The sequence below is a fragment of the Schistocerca nitens genome, chromosome 2 (genome assembly GCF_023898315.1).
Source record: "Schistocerca nitens isolate TAMUIC-IGC-003100 chromosome 2, iqSchNite1.1, whole genome shotgun sequence".
NCBI lineage: Eukaryota > Metazoa > Arthropoda > Insecta > Orthoptera > Acrididae > Schistocerca > Schistocerca nitens.
The window spans coordinates 649,128,716-649,144,577 of NC_064615.1; the positions used below are offsets into that span (position 1 = coordinate 649,128,716).

General features: G+C 37.2%; 1 protein-coding gene across 7 annotated transcripts in view; it reads left to right on the forward strand.

The window, feature by feature from the left end:
- The window catches only part of LOC126236763 (UPF0488 protein CG14286-like), a 718,241-nt gene that overhangs the window by 674,534 nt on the left and 27,845 nt on the right, over positions 1-15,862 (forward strand). The window lies entirely within an intron of this gene.

Consider the following 15,862-nt stretch of genomic DNA (forward strand, 5'->3'; position numbering starts at 1 on the left):
TAATACTTTGCTGTTCTGTTTTCATGTGTGTTTTGAGAGACGTCACATGTGATTTCTTTTTTGTCCCTCTTTCTGCTTTACCGTCACTGTGGCAAGTGCACGTATGTTTCTGTAAGTCATGGCTGTGGGCGAAATTCTTCCCGCAAATCTTGCAAAACACTACAGTTATTCACATTTAACCCACATGAACCACTACACACTATAAAGTATGCCACTCTTCTGAGACTGTTTTCATTGGCTGATTATCCTCATTGGCCGACTGCGTAGGCCTAATGGAGCAAAATTCTTTGAAATGGAATGTATGTCAGGTTGGGGAAATATACATTTGTATGTCAGAGATGACCAAAACGAACGCTAGCAAAAGTCGATAACAGCTCCTGCAGTTGTCGATATTGTGTGTGACGTCAAAATGATACCACATTTGCAGGAAGTGTTGTGAAACGAGTGTTACGCAGATGCTACTAACATGGAGCTCTACATCAGTGTGCGATTTGCAGGGGGGATGGGGGGGATTTCCCCCCCTCTGCATCAGACCATCCCCTCCTCTGTTTTTAGTTTATGCGTCCCAACCTGGGATGTTTATTTCACATGCACTGGAGTAAAACTTGACATATAATTTAAATTTGTGGAGCCGAACACTGAAAGTTTTTAATAAGTCTTACTATTAATACTATTAATATGTTTCAGTTTTCTATCATCAGAATAAGTACAGCTCTTCACAAATGTGCCTCTACTTTTTGAATTCCCCTCGTATACCTGTATGTAGATGGTTTTGTAAATAATCTTTAGCTATAATGCACTTTTAAAGATATAACAAGGTATGGCTTTTCTGATAGTGCATACGCGTGAATAGTGAGTTTCAGCATTAACATCTATTTATAAATAGCTGTTTAACCATGCGTAACACCACGGTCCAAGCTAGTAACATACATAATTCTAATAGCCCCCGAAGAGATCCCCCTCACTGGAAAAAGCACAAATCGCACCCTGCTCTACATAAAATGGGAGAAAGTACAGAAACGAATGCGAATAAAAGAGAAGAAAAACAATATACGGTAATGTCCCTAAGAAATGTAATATTACTCTAATATTCTTGCTGCGAGTACCAGTGACGATGTGCTACTGTACTTGAGATGACAATGCTCTTTGGTGTGAAATAATAACATCTATGCCTTTGGTAATTGTTGTGGATAAGAAATGCCGATTAAACATTGTGTTTTTCTTTGGAGGGTCAGATAAGTTTGTAGTGGAGAGGAGATACAACATGTAATCGCAATTATCAGTAATAAAAAATTTAACTTGCCTACGAACTTTTATTCGATGTTGGATTCCTGGACCTTCATAAAACGATTATTGTGTTCAGCAATCCAGTGCAGAGTGATTTCTTCGCAAATTAACACTACTGGGCGCATCTGCTACTATCACAGTCCGAACGACGCGAGATATTTCGCCTGTCAGCTTGTGTGTTAAAGACGTTCCCTAAGCGAGCAGTTTGTTTGTAAGAAGATATAATACTGTCACTGTTGTTCAACCTTCTCATTCTGAAAGTGTTTCCAGAAAATCGTACAGCGACTATAGTACTTAAGCTGCCACGAGAGACGGAGTTTTCTTCGCACGTTGTAGCAGTTTTCTTTGACTTTGCCTGGCATTCTCTGAGAACTGAAGAAACGGATACCTCCGACCACCAGTTCATCCTGTACCTAACCCATTCCCTCATTACAGCAGCCACGAAGAAAACATATTTTATCTATAGTAAAATTTTTTCACAGCTTTTTATAATAGACTGGTAAAAAATTTTAAGGTCTATGCATCTAGACAAAAAAAATCAAAATAGAGTTGAAATGCAGTACCTGTCTTATCGGAGTCAAAGTCAAAGGTCAAGTTAATTAATTTTTCTTTGCGACATAGCAGTTCATTAGAATACTCACAATGCATTCAAATCAAGCACTTCACGTGCGGATTTGTAAGAAGCAAATATAAGGCCACAGAACACCATGGAGTGAAACCAGTTTTTGTTTCACATAAAACAAATATGTTATTATTTTCTTGCCACAATACAGGTATTGTGGTTGTGATCAGAAACGAAACAGAATACAGGCAACATATTTACAATGCGATTTAGAGTGCAATACATGAATGAGACAGAAATAAAAAAACAATGCAGTGAAAGGACCTTCTGTGTACTGTGAAACAAAACACAGTTACAGAAAACCTTAAATCACTCAATAAGGAAAATAGATGCGAACTGATTAACTTGCAATGCTCCAACTGGCGTGGCAACGAACCAAGAAGCTCCTTTATGAGTTTCACCCCAGTGAATCTGACTGGTGGAAGAATATGAGCGCCCTTAGTGGCGAGAAGGTCAACATTAAGATTACTGTTCGCTTCTAATTATTTTCCACTTACTCAACCAAATGATTATTGTATTTTTGCGTTCCAGGCATTAGTATATAACGAAGAGACATGAATGATAGTGAGTTATGTGTGAAAACATCCGAATCTCACTGGTTCAGTGACGTAAACTACAATTTATTCTTTCGATTATGCATATAATTAGCTTCTTCCGCTGAAAGGAAGAGAATATAAACACGTATTTCATGCACGAGAAGTATATATTCCTGTTGTGGTCCATTCTTATCATAATATGCACATCTATTGACAAGTAACAAACTTGGCTGTGTCTAATGATCCACACATTCAAACTTCACTGGACTTCGTAATTCACGAATACTTTTATAAATGTGATTACTTATGCTTCAAAAGCGAATGTGTTGATGGTTCTTGCCATTTGTGACCCTGGTGTAGCAGCGTTTGTGAAACTGGTGTGTACTGTGTTTTGAAATGGTTTTATTCATTTTGATTTTTTATTATCACGTTTGTGTGGTTTTCCCTTCAGCTACATTTGTGGTGGCTTATCAGAATGTTAAATAATGTAGGTACTGTATGCCATACGAATTTTTTATGTTCCACATTTACTGATTTGACTTGAAATATCGTGAAGAAAACTTCAAATTGTCGAGTAGATGTCTTCATGCAAAAGACCAAATGTGTTGACCACAAAACAAACAAAACTTATCTGAATCTGTAGAAAAAATTAATATTTGGGTCAATATTTATAAAACTCTAATTCCTCTCTCTCAAACCCCACCTTATGGGGAGAGAGGGAGAGTTTTAGTTTTAGCGAATAAAAATTTACGAAGTAAATAAGTCTTTTTTATTTATCCAACCATTTTCCACGGAAAAATGAGAACATGGATTTTATTGAACTACAGCGTCAACACCAAGAGTCAAAGCAAATGTTTAAGACAAAATGTACATTGTTTTTTATGTAGAATCTGATTTTACAATAAAAATGGGTGTTCCCATTTGAACTTTTAATGTTGCTCCCCACCCCATCCCCAGGGGGCCGGCGTGGTGGGCTAATTTTAGCACCAGCAGATGTCCCCCTCGAAAATAATCAACTTTAGATGCTACACATATTTTCGTGTGAAGCTTGTTTTTCGAGTTATTCTGGTTTGTCAGCTTAAAATGTACACTCTGTATACAGTTACAGAACATTCCAGTACAATGTTTCTTGACATTTGTGGATACTTCTAGAATGTACTCAAACCGAATATACAAATTAAAATTTTACAGTTTAGGTGAGTTTTGAACTCACGACCCTCCATGCAACAGTCTAGTATCATAGACACTACAATATGGTGACTGTGCTACTCAGATTCTGTTGCGACTATATGACTCGTTACCAAACATATTGAAATGTGTAGAAGTCAAATATGTTTGTGGTAAATGAAACACAGGGAATGCAGCGACGGCCTATAATTCCATAACAGAGAAATTACGAGTGATTGGCCCTATTGCAAACTGGGAAATGGAACATTTTTTTGTTTATTCTTCATCACAAACTAACGAAATCTATTCGATCTGGTACTAGAGGATTGCTAACATACTTTCACTCAGTATTGTCCTATGCCATAATATAATGTGAGATATCGCAGTACAGCAAAAAAAGTAGCCATATTTCTTCTAAATAAGAGTACAGTCACAATATTGTGTTAAGCTGATAATGAAAGATACTGAGACATAGTTATACATTTTTAAATCCATCCTCAAATAACTACGCTAGTCGTCGAGTTCGCACTCCAACCCATGAAGTAAATTTATATGAGAAAACAGCTTTTGCTTAAGTAACCACTGTGTAAACAATTTTGATGTCTTTCTGCCTCTGACATTTTGCTTGCATTTTGTTTTTCGCACCACAGTTTGTAAACACAGACCATATCATAATTTCCACAATTTCTGAATATATGAAACAAACTTCGAGGTTAATATAAGAAACTGTAGTCGCTTCCCACTGAAATTTCTTTTCTACACTGGCAGATGGTGGACAAGCAGTACATTGAAACTTGTGATGCTTGAACGTACTGCATTTACAGTGATCTATTGCATTCACGGACATTTGCGCAGATATCTATGCAGACAGATCATTGCATGTTGTCAGGCCTTATTTTAGACAGTGGTACAGAGAAAAAAATATATGTTCGAAAAATAAATCGAAGCAAAGAGTAACTGAACTGCAAAATGTAGTCTGCAGTATGAAACAAGGACAATTTATTTCTTTTGAGGAAGTTGAATTTATGCTTTGCTTCCCTTCGCATAGAACTCAGCTTTTTTCTGTTTTTGGTAAGTTATATTTTCTGGCACTCTCACAATAATTATCTGGAATGGCTTGAGTGCTAAGGAAATACAAAAAAAGTGACTTTATTAACACAGTTTTGGAATCAGCTCCTGTCACCAGTAGAGAAGAAGAATGTATACAATATATATAATTAAACACCTTCCTTTTGCAAACGTGTTTAATTTTAGTGTGTGTATAAAATCTTTCAATGATAATACATAATCAAAATAAACTTGTGTTGTGTGTCACGCAAAAATAGATGAAATTCGTATTTCCCACTTAAAGATGGCTTGCTTCTTTCCCTGGAGGCTTGTGAAATATCCATGCCTGGTGCCATAGTTGCACATCAGTGAGATCGTCGTATTAAGATCACTGGATACAAGTGCAGACTACAAAAATCCATGGAGTGAACATTCAGGTACACAGAACGAGAATTCTGCTCACGAGATCTGCTGCAGCTCAAGTGATGTGATTTTGGGATGGTGCATTTTAGCCTGTTTAGTGTGTAGCCTATTTTCAGTGTTATTACACAGCTGATACAGATACATCACCTTCAGAAGTACCATGGAACATTGTATATGTATTCTACAGACATCTTACCTATTTGACAACAGGAGCCAAAGTTGGCTTAAAGATGTGAAGAGCAATGGTATTGCTTTTTCCTCACAGTAGCGTACCTCTGAATCCACTTTATTCATGTTTTTTTGGTGATGGGACAAGAAGTGACAGCCAGTAACATTTTGTTTGCATTTTCTGTTGCAGTTATTCATATTGTAGAGTTTCTTTTGTAATTAATCACGTTATAATAACAAAGCAGAGGGCACCAAAGTGACACAAAAAATAGCGCGTTTGCAATAATGAAATTGTTACAGTAAATACAGCAAGAGATTTCCAATACATGCTTGTCCATTATTATTTTCAATTTTTCTTTATTTACCCTTCTTTATTTACCCTTCTATAAAGTCTTACCCCATCTCATCACACAACTAAAATCATACATTACACACAAAAAAATGTCAATTCAGTGCTCGAATTTTGGAATGAAAAAGAAAGTGACAACCAACATATTTTTTTTGTTTTCTGCTGCGCTTATTCATATTGACGAATCTGTTCTAATTAATTACATTACAATAACACTGTATAGGAATCTGTCCCATGCAGAAATACTTAGTTACACACAAGGGTTTGAGACCCTGCGTGAAGTTGAGGAAATTAACCACACTACCATGTATAAATTTTATCTGCGTATGAACATAGAATCATTATGTGTACACTGACTAGGAGTCTACTCATACAAACTTGTTATTTTATCTGGTCTAGTGAAGCAGGGGATACAACCCATGGGCTTTGACCAATGTCGTCAGAATTGGGCAGAGAGCATTTATTACACAGATGAAAGAGATGACAAGACTGTTCAGAAACAAAGGAATGCGAGAGATGAAAAGTATGGTTGACACATATCAAAGCAAGTAGGATTTTCACATTAAGGATATTGTATGTTTGAATCATATTATCTCTGTGGAAAGTGAAGGGGAAAAATGGATGGAAAGATTGGTAGCATACAACACCTTACGTCAGATACATATGAGTTGTATCTCGAACCTGAGTCAAGCTGTATTGCTTAACTGTGGTACAGGATACAAGTTTAGCATACGTCGATTTCTTCGTTTTCGTTAGCATTAACATCCTGTTGTTCAACTGAACTATATAGGTCAAGTGAAGCACGGGATACAAATTTCCCATGTGTTGTTTCTTTCGTCTATGCTACCACTAACAGTCTGTTCTTATGTAGATAGTAGTACTACCGATGGCAGAAGGAGCTAGGTGCATAATATTTGTATCCCATACTTCCGTTGACCTAAATATGTTTACACTGCTAAAGAAAACGTGGAAATGGAAGTACGTTACATTTGCAACCTGTACCTCAATTGAACTATGCGAAGAGGCAATAAGACGACACATATAGAATTTGTATCCCATACTTCAATATGGGGTACAGTTTTTTTTTTCGCCTTCGATGCTAATAGTATCGACTGAAGGTTGTAGTTTTGAAAACAGCGGTGACAATAGTATCACATTGTTTAGTTGAGCTATAGGCCTATAGCTATACACAACATTTGTATCCTGCTCTCCAGTTCACATATAGGCCAAGTGAAGAATGGATACAAATTTTAGTTGTGTCGGGCGTTTCGCCTTTAATATTGCTAGTACAGATTCGAAAAAGTACTGATACTAGTGCTCGGAAATGAAAGAAGAACGACAGATGCGAAATATCTATTACGTACTGGAGTACACGGAAACATACGTAATGGAGTAATACAACAATGAAATACGTCAAAATAGTCAAATGCAGTAAAAGGAAAAAATGGAAAGCTGAACTTACCATATGGGAACTTCTTAAAAGAACCGAAGCTCGCCTAGAAAGACATCAACAAAAATCACATACCCACATACACAACAAATTACGAAAAGACTTACAGACACTCACTCACACACACACACACACATTCACCCCCCCCCCCCATATCCTAATATGAAATTAGCTAACATTTTTCAGATGGTACATTTGCCTAACACGTTTAACAAAACATTAAAATGGGCAATATTTTTGGGGAATACTACACCTCCATGAATATTCGTCTAAGTGACTTTGAAGTGTGGAAATTTGGCGTTTCCTCTTCCCTGCAAGAGATTTCACAGCTGACCAATAGCCCTCTATTCTATTTGTGCAATCCCCTGTGGATAATGGTCTGAACTCAATACTGAGATTAACTACAAGATGCTGATAACTCCATTCCCCTAAATCCCTATACGAAGGAAAACCATTTGAAATTACAATGGCACCCTCTGCAACGTGATCTTCAATTAACCTGACCAAAATTTCCTTCCTTCGATTGGGTAGTGCTTTAAATACTACATCATCACACTCTTGATCTGAAACTATGCAACCCCCCCCCCCAAACCCATAATCCCAATGGAGTTTCCCCCTGTTCTACTTCATTTTGCCAAAATGCGACTTGTTAATTTCGACCATAACATTCGACCCCCCCCCCCCACCCCCCATATTTCATGTATTCCCCACAAACTTCCCTACAAAAAGAGTACCAATCCACAACTGTATGCTTACTCACACGACATTCATGGACACACAGCCACAGCCAATAGTACGGGATTTTCATAATGTCTCTGAAGGCGAGTTTAGCTTTTTCGAACCATGCCCCTCATCTAATGGACTGCCACAACCGATCTTTGCTGCAACGCCATATGAATAAGTCGTGAGTATGGCGACGATGTACACTTGTGAGGTGCCTATGTTCGCTGCACTTACGACATCGAACATACTTGGCAACGAGACCACACATTTGTAAATGTTAAAGGATCGTAAATAATATTACAAGTTCATATTTGGTTCTGTTACACGTGTGCTAGTATCTTTGATTTATTTGTTTTTTGTATTAGGGAAATGTGAAGTTTTGAAAAAATATAGTTGTTCTGTTGTTGATCTTGCGTTAAGTTCTGGCACTTTAACAAATCTTTGCGCAATTATTTAGAGGTTGGATATATGTATTTTTATCTTAACATGGTAGCAGAGGGGCGTGGTTGAGATTAGCATTGATTTGATATATAATTGAGATGTGTTTAATGGTGTCAGAATCGAGTAATTCAAGCAGACGGCTTGTGAAGCGATCACCCGTTTTGAGGACATTTTACTAAGTTATTCGACGAGTTTTTAAGCTTAAAGAGAAAATAAAGGCAAAACATAATGACTGAAGAAAAACAACAGGTTGAAAAATTAAATGGCGAAGAAAATTGGGCAACCTGGCGTATTCTCATGAAGGCTGTCTTGGAATGTCACGCTCTTTACGATGTTGTATGCGGATCTTTTGTGAAACCAGAAACAAATGTTGAAGATTATGTAACGGAATTAAGTGCTTGGACGAAAGCGAATTCAAAAGTGAAGAAACGTCTTGTTTTGTCACTAGAAACAAAACCGCTACTTCGAGTAGCTACATGTGAAACTGCAAAAGATGTTTGGGATAAATTACTCGAGGTTTATGATATTGAATCTGCTGAAAATATCGCATGTTGCGACATAAGTTTCACAATGTCGAATGGGAATGATCAGGCGGTATGCAAGTTTATTTAGCAAAAGTTGTCGAAGTAGAAATAAAGATGTCTATGCTAAGTAAACCAACAGTGGAAGCTGATTTGTGTGCACATTTGCTTCAGACACTGCCAAAAGAATTTGATCACATTTACGTAACTTGACATGATCTACCACAAGCTGACAAAACATGGCATAAACTACAGAATAGGAGTTTGAATTATGAGCTGCGAATTCAAGACAGAGAAGAAACAAATGTAGCTGCTGCAGTGTTTTCAAGAACCAAGGGAAGTGTATCTACACAGCAACGAAGCAAAATTAAATTGGGCAATGCGAAAAAGGTGCAAAATTCAAGCAACCGCGATGTGAAGAAATGTTTTTCACGTGGTAAGTTGGACACATTTCGAAAGACTGCAAAACGGGCATAGTGTGTTTTAAATGCAAAAGCAAAGGTCATATCTCCAAGAACTGTCCTAGTGGTGGTGGTGATGGTTCTGCAATGCTATCAGCTGTGAAAACATTGTCACGAGAAATTCCAGAAGAAACTTTATTGAAACTATGTAATTTACCTACAAATGTAGATGTATCAGAATGCGACGAGTAGTATATTGATAGTGGCACGACACATCACGTCACAAATCGTCAAGACTGGTATGTTTTATACACTCCTTTTGATGTACCACAGAAAATGTACAGTGCTAAAAATAATGTGCATATCAAAGGATTTGGGAGTGGTCGTATTGATGTTGAAACTTTTAATGGAAGAGAGTGGACTAGACGATATTTTGAAGATGTATGGTGTTGTCCAGATGGTGCCTGTAATTTATTTTATGTTAAAAAGGCCGGAGAAAAAGGTCTTGATCAAAGTATCAAAAAGATGGTAAAATATTGCATTTTATAGAGATAATATTCCAATTGTTATTGCTCTATCTAAAAGCAAGAATGGACTTTATTGCTTGGCAGTGAAAGTTATTAAGCAAGGAAAGTCCTGTGTAGTAAAGGAAGCTTCTGATACTCTTCAATTGTGGCATGAAAGTTTTGGGCACCAGACCAAACACCATGTACAATCAGTTTTGACTGCTCGTGATATCAATGTAAGGTTAGACAATGAATTATGTGAAGGTTGTATGCTAGGTAAACGTCATAGGCTAGTTTTTGGTTCACGAGTTAACAAGTCAACTAGCCCAGGTGAATTAATCTTCGCTGATGTCTGTGGTCCAATGGAGGAAAACGATTTAGCTGGCCATCGATATTTTCTTGTTTTTAAAGCTGACTTCTCAAGCTTCAGAGCGACATATCTTTTACTGAAAAATGATGATCTAAAGGAGAAGTTGCCAGTATTTATTGAGTTGGTGAAAACACAAGCTCAATGTACCATTAAAGAACTGCAGACTGATGGTGGCAAGGAGTTTAACGATAACGATGTGAGAAGATATGCTGGGTCAATTGAATTGAGACATTCTTTGACTGTGTCATATACACCACAGCAAAATGGAGTTGCTGAGCGTGAAATTAGGATTACCTGCAAAATGGTACGTTCATGGCTTCAGTCAGCAAAGCATATTCCAAAAGCTTTACGGGGAGATGCTGTACTTGCAGCTACTCATACTCTGAACCGAACTGTGCCTACGAAGGTTGAAGAAAAGACACCAACAGAATTATTTTTGAGAGGGAAGAGTCAGTTGAATCATCTAAAAGTATTTGGGACAGAATGTTTTGTCTGTATTCCAGCACGGAAATGGTGAAAATTTTATGCCAAATCTCTGAAAGGTTATATAGTTGGTTATGATAAGTGTTGCTATCGTGTATACCTTCCAGATAGGCATTCAGTTATTGTTAGCCGAGATGTAAAATTCAACGATGAAAAATTGAAACAATCATTGAAGAGTGATGTTACCAAATTAGTTGACATATCGACTATGAATGATATAGAACCATCTGATTCTAATGATGACGAAATACCAAAAGAAAATATTATAAGCCTGGATGATCAATATCATGTAGAAGCGACTGAAAATGCAGATGGTCATCGAGTTTTGAGGGACAAACAATTAGAAGGCCGATACGTTACCTAGATGAACCTGAGCGACCCAAGATGATGATGCTGAGGGAAGGTCCAAGGAACCATGATGAAGCAGTGAAATCCTCATATGTAGAAAATTGTAAAGCTGCAATGGATGAAGAAATGGACTCGGATCAAAAGGTTGGTATTTGGAAATTAGTTGATTTACCAGCTGGAAAGAAGGCTATTGGAAATCGGTGGGTGTTTGCAATTAAACTGGATAATAGCAATGACATTTTATGGTACAAAGCAAGGCTAGTTGCAAAAGGGTTTAGCCAAAGGCCAGGGCTTGATTTTTCTGAAACTTTCAGTCCTGTGGCTAGGTTTGAAACTCTGAGAGCCCTCTTGTGTGTTGCTGTTCAAAGAAATTGAAACATCAAACAATTTGACATTAAAACAGCATTCTTGAATGGTAAACTGGAGGAAGAAATTTACATGCAACAACCACAAGGTTATGATGATGGCACAGGCTGTGTTTGAAGATTGCTCCGAAGCTTGTATGGACTGAAGCAAACAGAAAAATGTTGGTATGAGTGTTTAAAGTTATACCTTAAGAAATCAAATTTTCAGGAGAGTAGCGCTGATCCTTGTACGTATTTTAATGAAAATTTAATCGTTTTATTTCATGTGGATGAGGGATTGATAATAGGACCTGGTGAAACAGTTCATAATTACACAAAACAATTACATGAAGAGTTTGATATAGTAGTAGGTGAAGTTGATTGTTATCTTGGCTTGCAAGTCCAAAGATTTAATGATTGTATGAAGATTAATCAGACTGCATATGTAAAAAGAGTGTTAGCCAGATATCATGTGACTGATTCAAAGCCAATATCTTTACCAATTGAGCCTGGATGGATACCTGGTAATTCACCACCAGCTACTGATATCGACACTTACCGAGAAATTATAGGCAGTCTCACATATTTAACACTGGGGACACATCCTGATCTAGCTTATGCTGTAAATGTTGCTTCAAGAGCACAAGATTCGCCTACTGAAGCACACCTAAAATTAATTAAACGAATTCTTCGCTATTTGAAGAATACAATAAATGATGGAATTCAGTTTAGGAAAACGAACAGTTCTGCTATAGAAGGTTATAGCGATGCTGATTGTGCAGGTGAAAAATTGACTGTACGTTCAACAAGTGGAATTTTAATGAAGTTTTGAGGTGGACCAGGAATGTGGAAAAGTGAACTACAGAAATGTGTCGCACAATCATCAATGGAAGCTGAATTTATTGCTGCCAATGAGGCAAGTAAATATCTAGTATGGCTTGATCTGTTATTGAAAGAAATTGAAGTTGTTGAAAAAGAGTTCAATTCCTACTTTACGCATTGACAATCAAAGTGCTATTAAATGAATCAAAGGGGAAGGATTCTATTAATGCTCTAAGCATATTGAAACATGATATCAGTATGTATGACAGTTAGGCAATGAGAAGATCAATGTTGAATATGTGTCAACACAAGATCAGGCAGGTGACATTCTTACTAAGGGCTTATCAGCAAAGAAACTATCAAAAATGAAAACTTTGATTGGGATGGAAGTAACCAATGAAAATAAAGACTGAGTTAAATTCTTGATTTGGTGATGAAATGAAATTGCTGGAGAGTGTTAAAGGATTGTAAATAATATTACAAGTTCATATTTGTTTCTGTTACACGTGTGCAAGTGTCTTTGATGTATTTGTCTTTGTATTAGAGATCTGTGAAATTTTAAAAAAGATATAGTTATTCTGTTGTTGATCTTATGTTAAGTTCTGGCACTTTAATAAATCTTTGTGCAATCTTTTAGAGGATATATATATATATATATATATATATATATATATATATATATATATACAAAGAGTAAGAGTTTGTCTTCAAATATGTCTGCTTGTGAGATGTCTGCTTGTGTCTGTATATGTGTGGATGGATATGTGTGTGTGTGCGAGTGTATACCCATCCTTTTTTCCCCCTAAGGTAAGTCTTTCCGCTCCCGGGATTGGAATGACTCCTTACCCTCTCCCTTAAAACCCACATCCTCTCGTCTTTCCCTCTCCTTCCCTCTTTCCTGATGAGGCAACAGTTTGTTGCGAAAGCTTGAATTTTGTGTGTGTGTTTGTGTTTGTTTGTGTGTCTATCGACCTGCCAGCGCTTTCGTTCGGTAAGTCACATGATCTTTATATATATATATATATATATATATATATATATATATATATATATATATATATATATATATTCCTAGTGGTAAAAACAAATCGTAGCCAACATATTTACGCCCCTAGCCTCTCTCAAATCATCCAGGTTCATCGCAACAGATAAATCCATACCTAAAGACGAAAATAAGATACTAAAAATTGTCCTAAAATAAGAAACTAATAGTCCAAATTACCTCAATATCACTAAGAATGGAATTAAGTACCGAATCAATTGTAAACAACCAATTATTTAAATAAATGCACATAAAGAATATTTTGAGCACTATGTAGCGATCTCTTTTGAAATCACATTCAATTATTTTAATGTACAATGACAGCACTTATCTGGAACACAGAACTGTTTTTTTTATCTCTGGCTGAAAGTGAAGACATTATTATCTATAAGTGACTGACAGGTTGTATCCCCTACTTCACTAGACCCAATTTATCTACCACCTGTCTTGTAAACATATGGCCATAAAATCGCTGAAATTATCTCTACAATACAAGGCCTTATAATACCGTGCCTCGATATTTTTCAACGTATAAAGTGCCTCATGACAACAATAGTACATTTTTTGTACATACCTATGAAAAGTAACTGGTCTTCCCTTCAAATACTACTCTTTAACATCCAGAGCAACAACAATAGTGCACCATAGCTGTCACTAAAACACAATTATATTATAGGACCATCTGTTTCAAAGAAAGACACAAATTTCAGAAAATCAATCCCTGTGAAGCAAAGACTTGCTGTTACTCTTCATTTTCTGGCATCAGGAGACTCCTATCAAAGTCTTGCATATTTATTCCACTTTCAAAGCCAGCCATGTCTCAAATAGTTCCTGAAGTTTGTGAAGCTTTGGTTGAAGGATTATGTAAAGGTAATTAAGCTATGTTAACAGCACTGAAACACATGCCCCAGCAAGAAAACTGATACAACTCGAAAATGGCAGTTTTGAGTTTATTTCACTGAAAAATATGGATACAATTACAGCATTTACTTTTGTATGTAATATAACAGAATATACTGCCATTAAATACTTACTTGAAATATAAAAGAAGCTTGTACTACTTCATTATAAGTTTAGTATAATTCTTTAAAAGTATTTTCTCAAATATTGCCTTTTTGTGTTGTGTCATTGTTCTTGCCACGTTGCGACGTATTTAATTGATTAGATATTTATTTTTATATTAGCATTTACGTATTTGCATCATTCCATGAATATAATTTCTTCAGAATCCAAATCAGATAGGCTGCCAATGAATGTGACAGGGAAATCTGCAGTTGAAGTTGATGCTGATGATCTTGCTGCGTCTGTGTTTATTATTGTATGCTGCTGCTTCCTCAGAGCATTCAGTTCTTCCTCGTACAGCACATCACTTATTTGTTTTGTAGACACTGCCCTTTCATAGGGCAGAAGCGCTTTCAATTTAGTGACAACAAATTTTCCGGAATCTGTTGCCGAGTCCTGTTGTTGTCGGCGTTGATGTTGCTGCTGCATAATATTATGCAACATTTCTGTTGCATTAAGTATGGGGTCGCTACTTCCACTCCCCCCCCCTACCCCCCTCTTGGCCTGTTTTTGTGGAGGTGGTGTGTTGTCCTCTTCACCTTTCTCTGCAGGTTTCTCTGCAGGTTTCTCTGTTTCAGCTGCTGCATGTTGAGGTAGCTCTTGCGAAATCTGATGCCAAATTTACTTGTTTCAGATGCCAGCTACTGAAGACAAATGGCGTTCAAAAGAGTGTGCCGCCAGGCACTCCACTTCCCTGATTGCGTGGGAGCAATTGATGGGTAGCACATTGTTCTAAAGTGCCCTGTTGCTGGTGGGAGCGAGTTTTGTAACTATAAAGGATCGTTTAGCATTGTTGCTTGCTGTTGTTGACGCCAACTACAACTTTTTATATGCTGACGTTGGCTGCCAAGGGAGGATTTCTGATGGAGGTGTTTTCAAGAATGCCCCCATAAGTGAGCTAATTCACAAAAACAAACTGAACGTGCCACGTCACGAGTGTTTACATGGAGGGACAAAGCCACTACCATACGTATTCCGTATTCACAGCAGATGATGCTTTGCCATTACAGGAAAACATCATGAAGCCGTATCCAGATAGACACAACAGAGGCTCGAAAGAGAGAGTCTATAACTACAAATTGTCAAGGGCAAGGATGAGTGTGGAAAACACATATGGTATTATGGCTTTGGTGTTTCGTGTCTTCGGCAAACCGATGCTATTACAACCACAGAAGGCACAAACCATCACAATGACAGCAGTGTGTCTGCACAATTTTTTAAGAAGAAATTCGGAGTCAAGAAGTTATTACCAGGAAGCTTAGATTCTTTTTGTCAACGAACAGGTGAAGTCATTCCAGGGGCATGGAAACAAGATGCTAATGCATCCTCCATTACTGCACTCCCAAATCTACCTCGGAGAACTTCTCAAACATTCAAGGAAATTCGCGACGAATTTGCCAACTACTTTGTGAGCCCACAAGGAGCTGTTCCATGGCAAAATAATTACAGTTAAAATTGTTGTACAAGAGAATAAAATTAATCATATGCAAGTATAACCTTGTGTACCTCTTCAATTGTGTCCCGGGTCTCCTTTGGTTCCTGGATATCATCCAGGAAACGTAGATATTTAAATCCAAACCACTTCGTTTGGTAAAGTGTGTCAGTACCAGATCCAGATTTTTTTACTTTCCTCTATTTTTATTTTCTCTCGTAGGTACTGAGACAAGAGAGATTTAATTCTTTTGTCCACGTCACCGCTGCTGGTGCCGAGCACCGCAGCAACTTTTAGTGATGAATCATGTTTGATTTT